The sequence below is a fragment of the Plecotus auritus genome (assembly GCF_963455305.1).
Source record: "Plecotus auritus genome assembly, chromosome: 7".
NCBI lineage: Eukaryota > Metazoa > Chordata > Mammalia > Chiroptera > Vespertilionidae > Plecotus > Plecotus auritus.
The window spans coordinates 44686422-44701544 of NC_137774.1; positions in this window are offsets into that span (position 1 = coordinate 44686422).

A 15123-nucleotide genomic window follows, 5' to 3' on the forward strand; every position below is an offset into this window, starting at 1 on the left:
CTGCAGACTGAAGGGTCCCAGGTCCAATTCTGGTCAAGGGCATATACCTTGGTTGCAGACATATGATTGATGTTTTTAACTCTCTATCCCTCTCCCTTCCTCTCTGTAAAAATTTAATAAAATATATTTTTAAATAAATAAATAAAAATAAAAGGGAATTGAGGATTTAAACAGGTTGTGGCACAAAGAGGCACGCGCGTGTACACACACACACACACACACACACACACACCAGGCTTCTCTTCAGACCCCCAGCCCTGTGGTTTTAAAATTCTGTTGAGGAAATGGATCAGTTTAGACTACTAGGGAAGCCTTATCTAGTCTGTGTTTGTTTTTATTCCTGAGTGCCAATGGTCTCAGTTGCTGGTGAATGGCTGATTAAAAAAACAAAGCAGAAAACCAAAGAAAACCAAAACAAACATGGTAATTCATCTATTCAAAGTCATTTTGGTAAAATTCATTCTGATGGTGGGAGCTTAGATTGAAGGAAAGAAGGAATTTCCTCTGCTGCCCAGCCTAGAAACTGCAGGGGTGGGCCAGAGGGTGCCCTGAAAGGAGACAGGGCAAACTTCATTGTCAACACTGCAAATGGGCGTAGCTCTTCAGAACAGTGATATTTTATACTGGCCTTCTTTATTGATGCTGAATTTAGTGAAATTTAATTTAATCATTCAAATTGGGATTCCAAAACAGATTTTATTTGTACAAATCTTATTAGATGCATTCCTCACTTGTGAGATTTTATTACTTAATAATCCTAATTTGAATGGAGAGAATTTTTTATTGGTAGTGTCAAGTGAAGAATAATGTTGACGAGGTGTTTCATCACCCAAAAGCAAAAAAGTATGAGTTGCAACCCAGTGCATGCAGACATGGCAAGCCATGCACACGCTAGCCTGTGTGCCACAATGGAGGAGTGTTAGGGGAAAGGAGGTTACGGGAAGGGGAAGTTAGACCCACAGAGCTTTATTATAAACATAGAGTTCTTCCTGTAGGGTGCCACTATATAGGGTCTCACAATTACGTAGAATATTACAATTTCCATAAGCTCTTCCCAAAGACCTCCCGACTGATTACATTTTCTTAAACTTCCAGTTAGTCTTTACCAGTGGATTTTGTATTTAGTGGCATTACAAATTTTCAGAGGTGTCCATGTAGTATCTTTTTGTGCATTCATCCTGGGAGGGAGCTATCTCATCTCCTAGGGCTGCCACAACAAAGTACCACAGCCTGGGGGGGTCTTACAAAACAGAACTTATTTTCTCACAGTCCTGGAGGCTGGAGGTCCAGTATCAAGGTGTCATTGGCAGGGTCGGTGCCCTCTAAGGGCTGAGAGGGAAGGATTTGTTCCAGGCCTCTCCCTGGCTTGTAGATGGTCGTCCTCCCCTCGAGTCTTCACAATGTCTTCATTCTACGCGTCTGTGTATAAAGTTTCCCTTCCAGGTCATTTTGGATTAGGGGCCACCCTGATTACCTCAATTTAATTTAACTATCTCTTTAAATACCTTATCTTGCCCTAGATGGTTTTGGCTCAGTGGCGAGCATTGGCCTGCAGACTTAAAGGGTCCCAGGTTCGATTCAGGTCACGGGCACATGTCTGAGTTACAGGCTCAATCCCCAGTAGGTGGTGTGCAGGAGGCAGCCAATCAATGATTCTCTCTCATCACTGATGTTTCTATCTCTCTATCACTCTCCCTTCCTCTCTGAAATCAATAAAAATATTTTTAAATAATATTTAACAAAATAAAATAAATAAAGACCTTATCTCCAAATAAGGTCACATTCTGAAGTACTGGAGGTTAGGAACTCAACACATGAATTGGGGGAGGAGGAACACAATTCAGTTCATAACAATAGTATATTACAAAGTTTATGAGTATATAGGCTCTGATGGTCAACATAAAGATTTGTGTGGTTTTTTTAATAATTTTATTTTATTTACTTATTAATTTTTATTTATTGATTTTAGAGAGAGAAATATTGATTTGTTGTTCCACTTATTTATGCATTTATTGGTTGCTTCTTGTGTAACTGAAAAACCAAGGGGTCCGGGCTGCCTGTCACTACTTGAGCCAATTCAGCAGAGACAGGGTTGAATCATATATGAGCGTTTATTCCAATACTGCCGGCAATGTGGGAGAGCAGCAGGTCATCCCCAAAAATCTGCTCTGCCTCTCCCCATAAGCCAGCTGCTTATACTAGAAGGACAAAGATTACATGGGGAAGTAGGAATTACAGGCATGGGAAAGTAGGCACGGGATAATCATTACAGGTTACAGGTCATGTGGGCTGGGGGGTGGGGGGTCACAGAGGGCAGGTGCCTCCAGGTGCCCCCGGACCAGATTACAGGCAATAGGGGCTGCGGGTTGTAAAGAGCAGGTGCCTCTGGGACTAGATTGTTTCAGCCACGAGGTTGTGAATCTTTCCATAATGACAGGCAGTTCTCGGGACAGGTGGATGGACTGCATTCCGATGTTAGCTCCCATGTGCCAGGGCGTGCAACTCTCAGCGAGGTTAGAATGCTCTTTCTCTAAGCAGAGCAGAACCATCCTGGTTAACAGAGCATGATTAGTATTTCTTATCATTGTAGTTGGCCCCCAATATTCTATTTCTGCCCCTAACACGTATATGTGCCCTGATCAGAGATAGAACCCTCAACTTTGGTTTATTGGGATGATACTCTAACCAACTGAGCTACCCGGGGAGGGCAAAGATTTGCTTTTTGAGAAAGAAAATTTTACCCTTTGCAACAGCATGGATGGACCTGGAGAACATTATGCTAAGTTAAATAAGCCAGTCAGAGAAAGACAAGTACCATATGATTTCATTCATATGTGGAATTTAATGAACAAACTGAACTAACAAGCAAAATAAAGACAGACTCATAGATAGAAAGCAAGCAGACAGCTGGGCAGGCGGGGGAGAGAACAAAAAAGAAAAGAATAGAAAACTCATGGACAGTGTAGTGATGCGGGGATGGAAGAGGCCATAGAGGGGATAAATGGTGATGGGGAAAAATGAATTCACATTAAAAAATAAATAAAATGTACTTTATACATTAAAAAAAAAAAGATTTGCTTTTTGGACAAGCAAAGCCTGCCATTGGGGCACTGCTTGCACATTTGTAAACAAGTATAGACTGGTTTCTATGAGTAAATTGTCCTTCCTGTCCTTTCCACCCCTAGAATCTACCCTCCTCCGGCGGGGCGGCGGGGGGGGGGAAGCCATTGTACTCTCGCTGGTTATTTTAATATTGAAATTTGGTCTCCGGGGCCCAGGGAGGCCAGTCCCAATGTCTCTGGTCATAAATGTGCAGAGTGGGACAAGATAACTCTGCAATCCACAATAGTCCTCCCCTCTCTCCCTGAGAGATGCATACCTTGCTGCCCTTCACCTGTCCAGGCCTCTCTTGGCATCCTGGTATACCCCTCCCACTGTGGAGGTCTCTCTGTGGTTTCTCTCCAACCTGGGCCACCTTGAGACACTTTGGGATTACCCACAGCCAAATAAGTTGTGACTCTGAAGCTGTCCCTGGTCTGATCAAGATCAAGATTCCTTGCTCATGATCTGGCTAGATTGCTCTTTTTTTATATATATATATATTTTATTGATTTTTTTACAGAGAAGGGAGAGGGACAGAGAGTTAGAAACATCGATGAGAGAGAAACATCGATCAGCTGCCTCCTGCACACCTACCACTGGGGATGTGCCCGCAACCAAGGTACATGCCCTTGACCGGAATCGAACCTGGGACCCTTCAGTCCGCAGGCCGACGCTCTATCCACTGAGCCAAATCGGTCAGGGCTGGCTAGGTTGCTCTTGACAAGGCACTGAGACTTTAACCACTGTCTATTTTGAGCCATTGGGTTTAAGAAACAGGATTGTGTGCCACCTCGTTATTTTATTGATTTGGGTGTACTTCTTAGAGATTCTGGGTTCAGAGTTCATCAAAGTAGCTGAGAGCAGCTCTAATAGTTTGCTTAGTTGGTTGATTAGAATCTGGCCTCAATGGTGGTCTGTACTGGTTGAGATTGAAGTAATGCCAAAACTTCCCTGGTAAACTGTAGACTAGAGTTAAGATCACAAAGGCTGAATCTTGGAAAGTAGGTGTGGAAATAGGCCAGCCAGTCACCTACCTAGTAGCAGTCTATTGGGCTAATGGCACTCAATGTCAAGGAAGGGCCAGCTTATATATTTAGTCATTATTCAGCATAAACTGTAGATTTTCCTTCATTGTCTGAAATGTTTTTGCCATACATGAAATTTGAAGTATTTTTCACTTCTTGTTAAAACATTAGGGGTAGCCATAGCTCCTATGTACCAATTCTTCTATTTTTTAACCCAGGAGTATGAATCATAACATCTGAACCATAGTTTTTGAGAAGTAGCATTCCAGGCATTCAGAATTGAGAAAAATAGCACATAAGAAATAAAACAATTCCATCGTCAAGTATTTCTTTTTATTATTATTATTGACTAGAGACCTGGTGCAAGGCATTTGTGCACTGGGGGAGGGGTCCCTCAGCCTGGCCTGCACCCTCTCACAGTCTGGGACCCCTCGGGGGATGTCCACTTGCCGGCTTAGGCCCGCTCCTAGGCCAGCAGGCGAACATCCACCAAGGGGTCCTTAGTGCTGCCGCAGAGGCTAGAGCGGCTCCCACCACCATCACTGCTCTTGCCAGCAGTGAGCCCAGCTTCTGGCTGAGCGGTGCTCCCCTTATAGGAGCACACTGACCACCAGGGGTCAGCTCCTGCGTTGAGCGTCTGCCCCCTGGTTGTCAGTGCACGTCATAGTGACCAGTTGTTTCGCTGTTTGGTCGATTTGCATATTAGCCTTTTATTATGTAGGATTTGACAGAGAGAGAAACATCAATTTGTTGTTCCACTTATTTATACATTCATTGATTGATTCTTGTATGTGCCCTGGCTAGGGATCGAACTCTCAACTTTGGCATATCTAACCAACTGAGCTCCCTGGCCAGGTCTCAAATATTTCTTTTTTTTTTTAATAAATCTTTATTCAGATTATTACAATTGTTTCTCCTTTCTCCCCCCATAGCTCCCCTTCACCCGGTTCCCACCCCACCTTCTGCCCTTACCTCCCCCCCACTGTCCTCATCCATAGGTGTATGATTTTTGTCCAGTCTCTCCCCACACCCCCCACACCCCTTTCCCCCTGAGAATTATCAGTCCACTCCCTTTCTATGCCCCTGATTCTATTATATTCACCAGATTATTCTGTTCCTCAGGTTTTTAATTCACTTGATTTTTAGGTTCACTTGTTGATAGATATGCATTTGTTGTTCATAATTTTTATCTTTACTTTTTTCATCTTCCTCTTCTTTAAGAATACCTTTCAGCATTTCGTATAATACTGGTTTGGTGGTGATGAACTCCTTTAGCTTTTTCTTATCTGTGAAGCTCTTTATCTGCCCTTCAATTCTGAATGATAGCTTTGCTGGGTAGAGTAATCTTGGTTGTAGGTTCTTGCTATTCATCACATTGAAAATTTCTTGCCACTGCCATCTGGCCTGCATAGTTTCTGTTGAGAAATCAGCTGACAGTAGTATGGGTGCTCCCTTGTAGGTAATTAACTGTTTTTCTCTTGCTGCTTTTAATATTCTCTCTTTGTCTTTTGCTCTTGGCATTTTAATTATGATGTGTCTTGGTGTGGTCCTCTTTGGATTCCTTTTGTTTGGGGTTCTGTGCGCTTCCTGGACTTGTAAGTCTATTTCTTTCACCAGGTGGGGGAAGTTTTCAGTCATTATTTCTTCAAATAGGTTTTCAGTATCTTGCTCTCTCTCTTCTTTTGGCACCCCCATAATTCTGATGTTGGTACACTTGAAGTTGTCCCAGAGTCTTCTTACACTATCTTCAACTTATTGGATTTTTTTTCTTTTTGCTTTTTCGGTTGAGTGTTTTTTGCTTCTTTGTATTTCAATTCTTTGACTTGATTCTTGTGTTCCTCTAGTCTGTTGTTGGGTCTCTGTATAATATTTTTTATTTCAGTCAGTGTATGTTTAATTTCTAGTTGGTCCTTTTTCATATCTTCGAGGGTCTCGTTATATTTATTGGCCTTTTCTAGGATATTCTTGAAAAGCCTTATAACCGTGCTTTTGAATTCTATATCCAGTCGTTTGTTTTCCTCCATTTCTTTCGTTTGTGATCTGTTTCTTTGACGCTGCATTTTCATTGCTTCCCTGAGTTGGTAGGGTCGCTTTGTATGCTAGGTTTCCTATATGGCCCAGTGGGTCGGCCTCCCCAGTTAACCTGAGGTGGACACTCTTGGTGCACCCCTTTGTGGACTGTGTGTACAGCCTTGTTGTAGTTAAGTCTTGATTGTTGTTGGTATCACTGGGAGGAATTGACCTCCAGGCCAGTTGGCTGTAAGGATCAGCTGTGTCTACGCTGGGAGAAGTTCGGTGCTGGAGACAGCCTTATAGGATTAGACTTGCCAAATTGCAACAGCCTCTGTGCTCAGCTTGGATGGGGTGGAGTCTCAGGGCGGAGCAGACAGTCTTGGCTTCCCGTCAGCCTTGCCCTTGGGCGCACGCGCACGCCTTCAGACCTCTGCCTTCCCAGGCTCCCGAATCTCCGCCTGAGAGTCCAGATTCCCCCCACAAGAGCGTGGGTCCCAGGGGCTCACCTGGAACTGGGGCTCAGTCCAGCCAGGAGCTTCTGACTTCCCTTCCACTAGGGAAAGCCTGTGGCAACCTCCACAGGCTTTGTGCACACTGGCACGCACGCGCCTTCCAACCTCTGCCTTCCCCGGCTCCCGAGTCTCCGCCTGAGAGTCCAGATTCCCCCTGTAAGAGCATGGGTCCCCAGGGGCTCGCCTGGAACTGGGGTTCAGTGCAGTCAGAACTGGGGTTCAGTGCGGTCGGGGGCTTCCTTCCCCCTTCCGCCAGAGAAAGTCAGCCAGGCTCTCAGCCGCCCTTCCTCTCTGTGCGCACAAAGACCCTTTGCCATACCTCCAATTTTCTGTGAGCTTTTCTCTTTCCTTCTAGTTGTAGAATTTTCACTCAGCCAGCTTTCCTGTGGTTCTGGATGGTGTCCGTTCTGTCTTTTAGTTGTAGTTTTGAAATTGTTGTGCAAGGCAGCAGTTTAGGTGCTTACCTATGCCGCCATCTTGGTTTCTCCTCAAATATTTCTTAAAAATTGATGAAGTCAGTCCTAGCCGGTTTTGCTCAGCGGATAGAGCATCAGCCTGCGGACTAAAGGGTCCTGGTTCAATTCCAGTCAAGGGCACATGCCCGGCTTGCAGGCTTAATCCCCAGTAGGGGGCGTGCAAGAGGCAGCCAATCAATGATTCTCTCTCATCATTGATGTTTCTATCTCTCCCTCTCTCTTCCTCTCTGAAATCAATAAAAATACATATTTGTTTTAAAAAGTTATGAAGTCAGCCCAGCTGATGTGGCTCAGTGGTTAAGCGTAGACCTATGAACCAGGAGGTCACAGTTCGATTCCTGGTCAAGGCACATGCCCGGGTTTCAGGTTCAATCCCCAATGTGGGACATGCAGGAGGCAGCCAAACAAAGATTATCTCTCATTAGTGTTTCTCTCTCCCCTCTCCCTTCCTCTCTAAAATCAATAAAAATGTATTTTTAAAATTTTTAAGTGATGAAGTCAGTGAGTTGGATAACAACTGCCCCACCACCATTTACTGCATATTTTCCACTCTGATTTGAAACTCCTCCTTAATTATTAAAGGAAAACTCTTGTTTCCTCTATTCACAGCACTTCTAAATGTCAGGGGGTGGGGGTAGGGGTTGTCCATGCAAACCAATTCTGCAACTCTGCAGATACCAACTAGGTGTCCTACAATTCCATTCTGACACTGCTACCTAAAGGTAGTGCAGACCACACCGGTTAAGGGCTCAGTCCCACAAGACTGCCCCCACTTCAGATGCCATTCATAGTCCCAGCTTGTCACCTGTATTTCTGACCAACCAGGTATAAATCAGGTATTCTCACAATCCCCTCCTCAGACCCAATAATTGGCTATAATGGCTCACAGAACTCAGGAAACACTTGCATTTGCTGGTTTTTAATAGGATATAATAAAGGAGACAGATGAAAAGCCAGATGAAGAGGCACATAAGGTGAGGTCTAGAATGGTCCTGAGAGCAGGAGTTTCTGTTCCTGTGGAGTTTAGAGGGCTCTACTCACATGGCATGTATTGTTTACCAAACCGGAAGCTCTCCAAAACCTATAGTTTAGGGCTTTTTATGGAGGTTTTATCATGTAGGCATGATCAATTATTTACTCAGTCTCCAGGTCTTCTACACAGAATGGAGGGTGGCTGAAAGGCCCAAGCTTCTAATCATGGCTTGGTCTTCCTGGTGACCAGCCCCCACTCAGGAGCCCACCAACAAGTGCATCATTAAAACCAAAGATGCTCCTATCACCCAGGAAATTCCAAGGGATTGAGGAGCTCAGTGTCAGGAACCGGGGACAGAGACCAAATATACACTTCTTATGTCACAACTATCTACTAGATTCCTGTATGTACTTGGATGTAATAGATACCTATCGTTTGGTTTTCCCACAAGAAGAAGAAACTCCTGCCATTTGCAACAACATGGGTGAACCTGAAGGGCATTATGCTAAATGAAGTAAGCCAGACAGAGAAAAACAAATACTGTATGATCTCCTTTATATGTGGAATCTAAAAAAGTCAAATGCTTAGAATGAGAGAGTACAATGCTGGTTGCCAGGGGCTGGGGAGTGAGAGAAATGGAGATGTTGGTCAAAGGGAACAAAGTTTCAGTTATGCAGGATGGAGTTCTGGGTAGCTCGTGTACAGCATGCTGATTATAGTTAATACTGTATTGTGTACTTGAAATTTACTAAGAGAGTTGAACCTAAGTGTTCTTACCACACACCAAAAAATAGTAACTATGTGAGAAATTAACTTGATTGTGGTGGTCATTTCACTATGTATATGTATATGTATATGTATATGTATATGTATATGTATATTAAGTCATGTTGTATACCTTAAAAATCACATTGTACAACTGAAATATGTACAATTTCTTTAAATAATTGTTTATTAATTTTTAGACAGAGAGGGAAAGAAAGAAACATCATTCAGCTGCCTCCTGCATGCCCCCTACTGGGATCAAGCCCACAACCTTGGCATATGCCTTTGACCAGGAATCGCACCGGCAACCTCCTGGTGCATGGGACACCACCCAATCCCTGAACCACACCGGCCAGGGCTAACAATTTTTATTTGTCAATCATATCTCATTAAAGCTAGAAAAATATAACCAAGTGTATCATACAGGCGAAAAATAGAAAGAGTGACTGCATGTACAAACAACAACATGGAAAGACTTAAAATCAGTATTGAATGAAAAAAGTAGAAAACAGAATACAGTCTAGAACACAATAACATTAATAAAAATCAATAGCCTACACCAGTGGTCGGCAAACTGCGGCTCGCGAGCCACATGCGGCTCTTTGGCCCCTTGAGTGTGGCTCTTCCACAAAATACCACGTGCGGGCGCTCACGTACAGTGCGATTGAGAAACTTCGTGGCCCATGTGCAGAAGTCAGTTTTCGGCTCTCAAAAGAAATTTCAGTCGTTGTACTGTTGATATTTGGCTCTGTTGACTAATGAGTTTGCCGACCACTGGCCTACACACACAACAGCACCACACAATTTTCAAAGATCCATACATTTTCAAGGACATTCAGGTGGTTGCTTAAGGAAGGGAGAACAGGAGGTGCAATCAGAATGAAGGGAAAAACATAAAAATGAGAGAACTTTGGCCCTAGCCAGTTTTGCTCAATGGGTAGAGCATCAGCCCGCCAACGAAAGGGCCCCAGGTTCAATTCTAGTCAAAGGCACAAGCCCGGGTGGTGGGCTCGATCCCCAGTAGGGGACGTGCAGGAGGCAGCCAATCAATGATCCTCTCTTATCATTGATGTTTCTCTCTCCCTCTCCCTTTCTCTGAAATCAATAAAAATATTTTTCTAAATGAGAAAACTTTGAACAGACTGAAGCTGAGAGCATGCCTTGAACTGAGGAGTGGGAGAAAGGAAAGATGTCTATATACATGTCAGCCTCCACACCCCAAAATGCTTGGGGAGCGCTGAGAAATACACTGAGTGGCCAGATTATTATGATCTCTGAACACATAATAATAGGGCCACTCAGTGTATACCCTATATAATAAAAGGCTAATATCCAAATTGTCCCCTCGAGGAGTTCGACCAGCAGGCAGGCCGGCCAACTGCCCATGTCCCCTCCCCCTGGCCAGGCTGGCCAGACCCCACCCATGCATGAATTCATGCACCAGGCCTCTAATATATATATATATATATATATATATATATATATATATATATATATATACACACACACACACACACACACACACACACACACACACACACTAGTCCACTGGGACAGGCCCAGAGAAGGAGGTGAATCATCCCTGGAATACTTCTGGAGGTTAAACCAGAATAAAAAGAAAATAAGAATAAAAATATTAGAAAGGAGATGCCATTTTTAAAAGTGGCAGACATTAGGTATCTCCATTGTGATGCAGTGGGGGCTACACAGCATGGCCTGTGAAAGGTTTTTGTCAGAGAACCTTGACCCTGAATCTGATTAAACTTCTCATGCTAACGACCAGTTTATAGGGAATTTGATGGGGAGGTGAATGTGCTCACAGTTGAGCATTTCTTCAAATCCAGACGTGGAGAATATCCTGTTTCTTGTGGCATTCCCAATCCTGCTCACACTTTCATAAACTGTCCCTTTATTAAAATAGCCTTCAGTTACCCATTTCTCGCTATGACCCTAACTGATACATTATCATTGAGCTGGAGTTTCTCATTTTCATGAAGTCAATTTTACTAATGTTTGTTTTGCTTTGTTGGTATGTGCTTTGGAGACATTATTTATAAAGTCTTTCAGTACCCCTAGGTGAAAATATTCTGACTTTTTTTTTCTATTTCTTTTATAATTTTACCTTTTATGTTTGGGTCTTGAATCTATCCAGCCCACCTTTGTCTGTGATGGAGTTTTTGCATGGAGTTCTTTTTTTCTTATGAAGAGATGGTTTTCCCAATATCTTTTCTCCACTCATTTGAGGTGCCCCGTCATTGCATATTAAGTTCCCACATATGCATAGGTCTGTCTCTGATCTCCCTATTCCACACCATTGGCCTATATGTCCGTTATTGTATAATCACTGTGTGGCTTTTATAAATGTGGCTTTGTAATACATTCTAATGTCTTTTTTCCCTTTCTCCCAGTTTTTGCTTTTCCCCCCAAAATTGATTTTTATTTCTTTATCTATATTTTTAACTATATTAAGTTGCTTTTAAAAAATCCAACTGAAATTAATATTTTCTTGCATTGAATTTATGTTAATTTGGAAATCTTTTAATATTTTTCTTATCTTCTCTTTCTACATTAAAGTGTTGATAGCAGAGGAGAAACCAAGATGGCAGCATAAGTAAACACCTAAACTGCTGCCTCGCACAACAATTTCAAAACTACAACTAAAAGGCCGAAACCGGTTTGGCTCAGTGGATAGAGCGTCGGCCTGCGGACTCAAGGGTCCCGGGTTCAATTCCGGTCAAGGGCATGTACCTTGGTTGCGGGCACATCCCCAGTGGGAGGTGTGCGGGAGGCAGCTGATGGATGTTTATCTCTCATCAATGTTTCTGGCTCTCTGTCCCTCTCCCTTCCTCTCTGTAAAAAATCAATAAAATATATTTTTAAAAAAAAAGGAAAAAAACTACAACTAAAAGACAAAACGGACATCATCCAGAACCACAGGAAGGCTGGCTGAGTGGAAATTCTACAACTAGAAGGAGAGAGAAAAGCTCACTGAGACTCACAAGAGCTGGGGGAAGCAGAGGTACGGAGACGCGCGCACGCGGGGAAGGCTGGCAACTGAGTACGCTGCTGGCTTTATCAATCTGCAGGGAGACAAAAGCTCCCAACTGCTCTGGGAGCAGCTTGCATTGCTTCACAGCTGGGCCTCATCTGGGGACCTCCAAAACCCAAACAAAGAAGAGGAATCTGCAGATCTCTCCGTAGCTCCTGCTGGGAGCCTCAGGCAGAGGCTAAATTAGCACCTCCTTGGAGATCCAAGAGCCAGTGTACCCAGTGGTCAGAGTGGGACCATCCATATTACAACTCCTCAGATCCATAAGGAACACACTCAGGGGGCAGACACAGTGAGCACCACATCCCCACTGAAGCAAGTCTTATCTCATAAGGGTGTCTCCAGCACAGAAGTTCTCCCATCGTAGACACAGCTGATCCTCACAGCCAATTGGCCTGGAGGTCAATTCATCCCAGTGATACCAACAACAATCAAGGCTTAACTATAACAAGATTGTGCACACAGCCCACCAAGGGGTGCACCAAGAGTGTCCACCTCAGGTAACTGGGGAGGCTGAGCCACTGGGCCCTATAGGACACCTAGCACACAAAGCCACTCTATCAACACAGGTAAGCAGCCAAAATGTGGAGACAAAGAAACAGGTCACAAATGAAAGAAATGGACGAAAGCAAACTACTGGATATAGAGTTCAAAACCACAGTTATAAGGTTTTTCAAGAATTTTCTAGAGCCCTAACCAGTTTGGCTCAGTGGATAGAGCGTCGTCCTGCAGACTCAAGGGTTCCAGGTTCAATTCCGGTCAAGGGCATGTACCCTGGTTGCAGGCACATCCTCAGTAGGGGTTGTGCAGGAGGCAGCTGATCGATGTTTCTCTCTCATCGATGTTTCTGGCTCTCTATCCCTCTCCCTTCCTCTCTGTAAAAAAATCAATAAAAAAATATTAAAAAAAAAAAAAGAATTTTCTAGAAAAGGCCGATAAATTTAGTGAGACCCTCGAGGATATGAAGAAGGACCAACTAGAAATTAAGCATACACTGACTAAAATAAAAAATAATATACAGAGATCCAACAGCAGACTAGAGGATCGCAAGAATCAAATCAAAGATTTGAAATACAAAGAAGCAAAAAACACCCAACCGAAAAAGCAAAAAGAAAAAAGAATCCAAAAATATGAAGATAGTGTAAGGAACCTCTGGGACAACTTCAAACATACCAACATCAGAATTATGGGGGTGCCAGAAGAAGAGAGAGCAAGATACTGAAAACCTATTTGAAGAAATAATAACAGAAAACTTCCCCCACCTGGTGAAAGAAATAGACTTACAAGTCCAGGAAGTACAGAGAACCCCAAACAAAAGGAATCCAAAGAGGACCACAACAAGACACATCATAATTAAAATGCCAAGAGCAAAAGACAAAGAGAGAATATTAAAAGCAGCAAGAGAAAAACAGTTAGTTACCTACAAGGAAGCACCCATACTACTGTCAGCTGATTTCTCAACAGAAACTATGCAGGCCAGACGGGAGTGGCAAGAAATATTCAAAGTGATGAACAGCAAGAACCTACAACCAAGATTACTCTACCCAGCAAAGCTATCATTCAGAATTGAAGGGCAGATAAAGAGCTTCACAGATAAGAAAAAGCTAAAGGAGTTCATCACCACCAAACCAGTATTATATGAAATGCTGAAAGGTATTCTTTAAGAAGAGGAAGAAGAAAAAGGTAAAGATAAAAAATTATGAACAACAAATACATATCTATCAACAAGTGAATCTAAAAATCAAGTGAATAAAAAATCTGATGAACAGAATAAACTGGTGAATATAATAGAATCAGGGGCATAGAAAGGGAGTGGACTGACAATTCTCGGGGGGAAAGGGGTATGCGGGGTGCAGAAGAGTCTGGACAAAAATCGTACACCTATGGATGAGGACAGTGGGGGGGTGGTGGGTAAGAGCAGAGGGTGGGGTGGGAACCAGGTGGAGGGGAGCTATGGGGGAAAAAAGAGGAACAATTGTAATAATCTAAACAATAAAGATTTATTTAAAAAATAAAATAAAGTGTTGATAGCTGCCGGCTACACTGGAGCCTTGTATTAGGTCTAATTATTTGCTGATGGTGTTGATTTTCTGTGTAGATTGTCATATAGTTTTATCCCTTCCTTTCCAATTCTTACACCTCTGGTGCCCTTTCCTGTCTCACGCACTTTCGTCAGGATGATGTTAAACAGCAGCAGTAATAGCAGCGTGGCAGACCTCTCATTGGCCCCAATACCCATCCTCCCCTCTTCTCTGCACCAGGCATCACAAACATTCCTGCAAAGGGCCACATGGCAAATATTTGCCAGCTTTGTCGAAACTACCCAACTCGGCTTACGAGGTAAAAGCAGTCATGAGCAATACGTAAACAAATGAGCATGGCTGGGTTCCAATAAAACATTATTTACAAAAACAGGTGAGAGCCATGGTTTGCTGACTTCTGCTCTATGTCAATAGAAAGCCTGGGTTGGCCATCCAATATAATAAAACCCTAATATGCAAATGGACCGAACGGCGGAACGATCGGTCACTATGATGCGCACTGACCACCAGGGGGCAGACGCTCAATGCAGGAGCTGCCCCCCTGGTGATCAGTGTGCTCCCACAGGGGAGCACTGCTCAGCCAGAAGCCTTGAGCCCAGCTCACAGCTGGCGAGCACAGTGGCTCTGCGACAGCACTAAGGATGTCCGACTGGCAGCTTAGACCCGCTCCCCACAAGAGGGCACAGGCCAGGCTGAGGAACCCCCCTGAGTACACAAATTTCATGCACCAGGCCTCTAGTCTAGAATAAAGAGTGCACTACTCAGCCACATTTTCGGCTGTGGCCCTGGGACTAGTTCTGATCAAACAGATGTAAGATCATCCAAATTTCAGAAGTGTCCTCAGAGGGAGAGAGAGAGCATGCCATTCTCCTCTCTTCTCTCTTGCCTGGAATGTGTCATGGCTGGAGTGGGGCAGACATCTTAAAACATGATAGAATCCACATGTTGAGGATAATAAAGCAACAAAATAGAAGCAGCTGAGATCCTAAAAGATTTTCTCGTAAGTAGGTGTTAAACTTTCTTCGAGTACTCTCTCTGCATTGTGATTTTTTTCTTTTATACTCCATTAGTGGCCCAGTGCATGAAATTCATGCACAGGGGGGGTGTCCCTCAGCCCAGCCTGCACCCTATCCAATCTGGGACCCCTCGGGGGATAACTGGCAGTC